This window comes from Ambystoma mexicanum, chromosome 4q (assembly GCF_040938575.1).
Source record: "Ambystoma mexicanum isolate Mex_15411 chromosome 4q, UKY_AmexF1_1, whole genome shotgun sequence".
In the NCBI taxonomy this organism is placed as follows: domain Eukaryota; kingdom Metazoa; phylum Chordata; class Amphibia; order Caudata; family Ambystomatidae; genus Ambystoma; species Ambystoma mexicanum.
The window spans coordinates 502,072,641-502,080,140 of record NC_090928.1 but is presented as its reverse complement, the minus strand read 5'-3'; positions in this window follow the sequence as shown (position 1 = coordinate 502,080,140).

The following is a 7,500-nucleotide window of genomic DNA, read 5'->3' as shown; positions in this document are numbered from 1 at the left end:
CCCGTCCCCCGGGCCCGGCGAAGGTTCCCGGGGAGCCCCACTCAAGCTCTAATGCGGAGTGGGGGAGGCTCTAAGGCGGCCCGGGCCTGGGCCCCAGGCTGCTGCGAACACCCCGGCCCTGGGCGCCGCGTCGGTCCCATCCCCCGGGCCCGGCGTCGGTTCCCGGGGAGCCCCGGCGGCCTCCCCGGAAGGAGAAGCTCTAATGCGGAGTGGGGGAGGCTCTAAGGTGGCCCGGGCCTGGGCCCCAGGCTGCTGCGACCACCCCGGCCCTGGGCGCCATGTCGGTCCCGTCCCCTGGGCCCGGCGGTGGTTCCCGGGGAGCCCCGGTGGCGTCCTCGTCCCTCCCGGGAGGGAGAAGCTCTAATGCAGAGTGGGGCTCCAAGGCGGCCCGGGCCGGTGTCCCAGGCTGCTGCGACCACCCCGGCCTTGGGCGCCTGTCGACGGAACCCCGGACCTGCCCGGGGAGCCCCGGAGGGGTCCCCGTCCCTCCCCGGAGGGAGAAGCTCTAATGCGGAGCGGGGGAGGCTCTAAGGCGGCCCGGGCCAGAGCTCCAGGCAGGCGCCCAAGGCCGGCCTCGGGTCCTACAAAGGTCCCCAGGCCCGGCGGGGTCCCCGTCCCTCCCCGCAGGGAAAAGCTCTAATGCGGCGGGAGAAAAGCTCTGAGGCGGGGCCTGGCCGGAGCTCGGGGAGGCCCTGCCGGTGCTGGCCCATGCCTGCCCTTGGGCACCTGCCGGCCCTCGGTCCCTTGCCAGGCGGGCCCGGGGCCCGCAGAGCACTTCCCGTCCGGGCCCATTGGAATGCATGGCCCTACCAGATGGCCGCTCTCCGAGGCCGGCCATCTGGTGTGGGGCCATAGGAACGACTGCAAGGACCAGATGGCCGGGCCGCTCTGGAAGTCCGGATGGGCGTCAATCTGAAATCCGTCTCCAGTTGGGTCTATAAGGAGGTCCCCCTCTGTCGCTCCGGGCGCGCGCTTTACAAGAAAGCTCAGTCACCTTCCTGCGGATTACTATAGACCGGGTGGAGAGGGACCTGTCTGCGCGTCCTCCAGGGTATTTTTCGCCGCTGGCTGCCCGGCCCGGGCTCCGGGGCGAAACCACCGCACCTCCCCGGGCCCGGCCGGCCGGGGGGGGCCGTGCCCCGCGCAGCGCCCCAGCAGAGACTGGCCTGCTGGGGGCGCTCTTTCCACGAGCACTCCACGCGATCGATTTGGCGCACTTGGTCCGTCTAGGGTTGGACTGCTTGGCCAGCCTCGGCTGTTGTTTCAAGCAATTGGCTTCCACCCGCCTCGGGACCGCGTCGAGGGTATGCCCCCGTCTGTTAGGTAAGATTTCCACAGGGCTGGTAAATCTTCCTTGCCTGGTTCAACTCCAGAACTTTTTGCTTTTCTAGTGAGATATTTTCCATTAATACCTCAGTGAGTGGGAACCTTTTTCCACACTCACCTGTCTTTAACTCTTTTTATGGGTGTCATTTTTAAGACTCTCCATAGTGTCTTTTTAAAGGTATCATGTCTAACAACTTATTGGCAATAAGTGCCTGTTGTTGCTGGGTTGCCCTAGGGGTTCCCCATTTAACTTTCTTGTGCTAACCTTGAGTGAACTACAGTTCCCAAGGGTAGAAAGGATCTTTGGATCCCTTTTACATCTTATTCTGTGAAACCAGTACACCCCACCTTATGTGGAGTGCTGGGGAGATACAATGTATCCCCTTTCACCTTTAAACTGTAACAATTCTGTTACAGTGACAAGCTTACCTTTAATGGCTGGTGGCAGTGATACCTTTTACTAATTTGGTGCACCTTTACCGCGTGCTGTAATCACAGCTGCAGTAAAGGCACCTAAGGGTGCTCATTTTTACCAAAATGGCCCCTGTCTTCTTTTTCTGCCATTTTAGTGTTTCTTGTCGTTTCTTGTTCCTTCCCCTGACATCCAGGGCGGGAAAATCCTTTGTTTGAGTTTTGTCTTCGGCGGGAGTCCCCTGGACACCCCGCCCAGGCTCCAGTCAGTCTGTAAGCACAGGAAGTGGGGGAGGGGTCCCAAACTTCCCCCTCCTTTGTCTTAGGTCTTCCTTCAACTGGGCCAAATCCCAGTGGGGGGTTGGCTGTCTTGATTGGACAGCCAAACGCCCCTTTCTTGTAAAATGCGGGGAGAGAATGCAGAGGTTGTGTTGCAGTTCCTGATAAATACTGGAAACCTGGAGGCTGAGGTCATGTCGACCACTGGAACTGAAAACCGAAGAGGATGACGAAGGAAAAGCGGCGGGAATGATTTCCAGCGGCCGGAGAGCCTGCTTTGTAACCGGAGCCTGCTGCAGCCCTTCCTTCCGATCGACCTGGGGTCTCCGAAAACGACGACCCGAACCCAGAGCCTGGTGAGGCCCACTAGACTCAAGACGACCTGCATTTTGAGCCATCCCACGGGTTCCTGCGACCTTGCGTTCTTGCAATAACCCAATACCCTTGGACCTCCTGCCACTGTGCGGTGCATGGTCTTCCGAATTCCGAATCTCGCTGAAACTTCGTGGGCACCTTGGTCTATCTCCAGAGACACGAATCGAGTCCAAAAAGTCCCCTCACAAGAGTGCTGGACCTTTTAAACGACGAGAATTCAACCACGATTTTCTGTCTTCATCTGTGCTCCTTGAAAAGGCGCCAAACCCGCAGAACCACATTCAGCTGCGAGAGAAATCTTGCCTAGAGCCTTCTTCATCGATCCCTGCTGCAAAGTCCCTTCTGAGGTCTTGTGTTCAGTCTCCAGGACAAGGAATCCAGTGACCGGGTATTTGGCTGCAGTCCCTGAAGTTCTCCTGCTGCAATCTCTTCTCCATTGCTGAGGTACTGTGTTGGCTTGAGTATATACTTACCTTAAGCCTGTTGGGATTTCTGTGTAGTCCTGGGGTGTTTTCTGTGATTGGGAGGTCCCTCGTCCAGTACACCCAGTCCCACTGCTAGAATCCTGCTGGGGTGTCTTCTGCGAAGCCCCTGGACCCTCTTCTAACCCTAGAAGTAAAGTCCTCACTTGGTTGCCAGTTTTCCTAAGGAAACCCTGACTTTTGCTACTAAAGAACTTATTCTAACACTGCCTGTTGGTCACTAGTCCTAGTGACCCCCCTTCTGCCACTGAGAACACTCATGCTCAAAGGGGAAGACTTTGAAGGGATTGGGACTTCTGCCTAGAAAAGAAATCAAGTGGTTTACTTACTTGTAAAGAGTTGGTTGGTTGGTAACTGTAATTCTAAGAGTGCACAGTTACAAAAGTTCTTACTGATCTTGAATGTGTGATGCACTGTTCTTAAAAGTATGGTTAACATCTTTTCTTCCTTAGCCACTGTTTTGCCAGTCTAAAAGAAAGTAGATGTGAAGGTATTTTACTCTCCTGTGATTAGGTTGTGCCTCTTTACAAAAGTAATGTGTTGGTTTCACCAGATTATTCCTGAAGGGTAATTGTATGAGTGTCCTCCAACTGTTGGTATCACCAGGTTAGTCTTGTTAGGATAACTGTATGAGTGTCCCCCAACTGGGTCTTGCTTCCCCTGACTTGCTGCTAGCCTGTCTTTAATAAGTCTACAATAGGTTGTTGCCTACCTAGAATATCTATTCTGTAAAGTGTGACATTGGGTTTTACTTTCCCCTTCATTGTGAAGTTAAAGTAAGTGGGTTTTACTTACCTTGTGTTAGCTGTGTGCCATCCAAAACAAGTTACAAGACTTATTGCTTATCTCCATCTGGGGTTCCCTGATTTCCAAAGCATCTGTAATTGTATATTACATCCATTAGGTTTTGCTCACCTGGTATAACTGTGTGTTATGACAAAAGTAGTGATAGGTTTTTACTGCACCTAGAATAAGTGTTTCACTATTCACCAAAAGTATATTGGCCAGTTGACTGTTTATGTGATTTGTTACAAGAGTCACTGTACAACTGGAAGGGCCTACTGTCCTTGTATTACCAAAAGTAATCTAAAAATAACCATTGGTCTTTTACTCCCAAGGAATAGGCTTGGCCTATACTAAATCTGTATAACAAGGTTTTGACTTCCCTAGAACTACTGTTAGGTGTTCCAAATAAGGTCTATACTTGGGTCTGTGTACTTTCAAGTATAGTGTTGTGTTTTATATTGTGATTTCATATAATGTTTCAGTATTTACTTAACCCCTAGATTTATCTGGGCCTACTTGTATTTAAATAAATCCTTTATTTTTATAATACATAGTGTTTCAGTGTTTCTTTGGATCATTTGTATTACAATTTTCACTTGTACTGTATCTACTGCCCTCTCTCCCTCCTAAGATAAGCCTGGCTGCTCTGTCTACGCTACCCCGAACTCAGGTGGTACAGCCTTATTCTAAGAGTGGAGTCTTGTACTGCCTCAGTAGAATGGTTTTGCTAGGCCCTTAACTGGACTTCAGAAAATCTGTCCTAACACTGTTGGCATGCGCTGGGATCAAGGTGGATTGCATTACATTGATTATTGATATACTTTGTGTCCAAAGGAAACCATCCAGTAGGTTTGGTTTAGCCAAGGTAAAGTGTACTTATTGTATTTAACACAAGAACCAACACCATGGCCTGCTTTAGGCCTGAGGACTTCTCTTATGTTGCAATGGAAACTGTGGTCACAATTTGTATAGAGAAGGGCCTCAATTGTGAAGGGAGTAAGCTTGAATTATTACAAAGGTTATGGGACCATATGTATGGTTCCAGTGAACCTGTGTCCACTTCTTACAATATTGCTGGGAGTGAGGATGATGAGGGTTCAGACAGCTGTCCAAACTCCTCAGAGGAGGAATATGAGGGTTCTGATGAGGAGGATGTTAGTTCACCCCCCTCTCCTTCTCCTGCCTCTACCTTACTGCCTACCATGTGCTCTGAGATATCTGAGGCACTGAATATAAGACAATTCCTGTGGGAACACAATATGAAGATGTGGGAATATGAGAAAAAGTATAACAGGTCTGTAGAAGACCATTTTCTGCACCCTTCTTCTTTTTCCAGTTCTTCTATGTCTGCAGCTTCCAGGTTTCCAGAATTGGTGAGTCAGTATGACCTGAAGTGTGACATTGTTGTATGGCTGAAAACTTTTGACCTCACTTGTAAAAGGTTTGGTCTGTGTGAGAGTGTTAGAATACCCTGGGTTCTTTTTAGACTTCCCAAGATGGACTACCATGTGCTCTTGGATTTACCTGAAGTAGAAATAGGTAACTGGGATAGGGTAAAAACAGCTCTCATAGATAGATATAAGAAAACAACTTCTACCTATCTACACTCCTTAAGGGACTCTAAGGATAGAGGTAGGTCAACAAGTGCTGTCTCCTCATCCCTTAAGAAATCTGTCAATACTGAGTATAGCAGAAAAGCTGTGGTCTTAGACTCAGCTGAGCCCCCTTGTAAAAAGGCTGAGGCTCTTAACCTTGAAGTAAGAGAGGTCCCCTTAGGAGACCCCTCTTTAGAGATAAAAGGCATTAACTGCCACTCTGAAGGGCACTTGGGTGTAGCACCCATAACTTCAAATAGGGACAAAGCCCCTAGGCCCACAAAGCTAGAGGTCACTCCTGTGACCCCACCTTTAGCTGCTGCTAAGGTGATAGAGCCTCTTGAAAAACCACATGTAGTGGAAGTGGTTCAACTAGTTCCCAGAAACTTAAAAACTTCTGTCCTAGTACCCATATGGTGTAATACCATTAACCAGGTCACTGCTGTGACCCCACCTTCAGTTAACACTGAGTGTATAGAACCTCTTGAAAACCCACCTAGAGTGGAAGTGGTTCAACCTGTGGATAGAAACTTATGTATTCCTGTCCAATCTATAACACTGTGTAAAAACTTTGTTGAACCTGACAAGAACCTTAGTGTTCATGTCACACACCCTGTGTGGTGTATGTCCTCTAGAATAAAGGCCCCTTCAGTTAAACCTGTGGTGGCTGAAACATTTGAAAACCCACTTCCAGTGGAAATGGTTCCAAAAACTCTAAACCTGGATACGCCTGAAAACCCACTTACAGTGGAGGTGATCCAGATGGATGTACAAAGCTTAGGTGTTTTTAACAACCCTAAGAGAGCAAGGAGTTCCCTTGACCCCAAGGTAGGAATTGAATTTTCTCCTTTAGTTCAGAGTGCCCAGAATGTAACTTCTAGGCCTGAAAAACTGAACACCAAAAAGAGTTATAAGAAACCTAAGAGTAGCTTTCTTACTAGGCCTTCTAATAAAAAGCCTGTGACTCCAACTACTCCTAGAGGAGAGATGGATAGGTGTTCTGACAAGGCTAGGGTCTCTGTTTCAAGAGACCACTCTAAACCAGCAGGATCCTCTATAGCGAATCCTACTGTAAGTCCTAATGTTAGCAGGGCAACCTCTAACAAAGGCAAATCAAAATCTAGACTATTAGGGAAATGGGAGCCCAAACCATGCTCTACCATTTCAGTTCCAATTCTAAAGTCTTTGACCCACATTACTTCTGAGGAAGGGGTGGATAGACCAGATGGAAACCTAACTAGGCCTTTGAGGACTGGTAAACCTCAAAGCTGGTGGAAATCCAGAAAAGATATGTCTAAGGCTAAACCCCTTGACCTTGTGGGCTCTTCTGCTGAAGACCCCTTGTAAATCCTAGAGTTAGAAGGGAAATCCCTAACCAAGGTAAAAACAGATCTAAGAGGAAGTGGAAGGATGTACAATGCTTTGCCACAACCCCTCCAACTAGGATACCTGAGACCCAACCTGCTCATGTGAGAGAGGTGGTGAGGAATCATGGAGACCCCTCTAGGTCTAAGGGAATTCTTTATGAGAACCCCTTTAAAAAGCCTATTGTAGGTTCAGAGGTTGTCACAACTTCTGAGGGACTGTTTAAACAGATCCCCTATACCTTAGACAAGAGTAAAGTGCCCAACACTACTTGTAGGTCATATAGTTTGCAAATGATAACTAATATAAGAAAAAGTATCACAGCAAGGGTTACAAAAAGATTGCTAGTTGACTCAGCAAACAGTTTAGCCGACTAGAAACAAGAGATCTATCCAGGTGAGGATTAGCTTCCCCTGTTCCTTAGTCTGGGGGGGACGAGTGTTAGGTAAGATTTCCACAGGGCTGGTAAATCTTCCTTGCCTGGTTCAACTCCAGAACTTTTTGCTTTTCTAGTGAGATATTTTCCATTAATACCTCAGTGAGTGGGAACCTTTTTCCACACTCACCTGTCTTTAACTCTTTTTATGGGTGTCATTTTTAAGACTCTCCATAGTGTCTTTTTAAAGTTATCATGTCTAACAACTTATTGGCAATAAGTGCCTGTTGTTGCTGGGTTGCCCTAGGGGTTCCCCATTTAACTTTCTTGTGCTAACCTTGAGTGAACTACAGTTCCCAAGGGTAGAAAGGATCTTTGGATCCCTTTTACATCTTATTCTGTGAAACCAGCACACCCCACCTTATGTGGAGTGCTGGGGAGATACAATGTATCCCCTTTCACCTTTAAACTGTAACAATTCTGTTACAGTGACAAGCTTACCTTT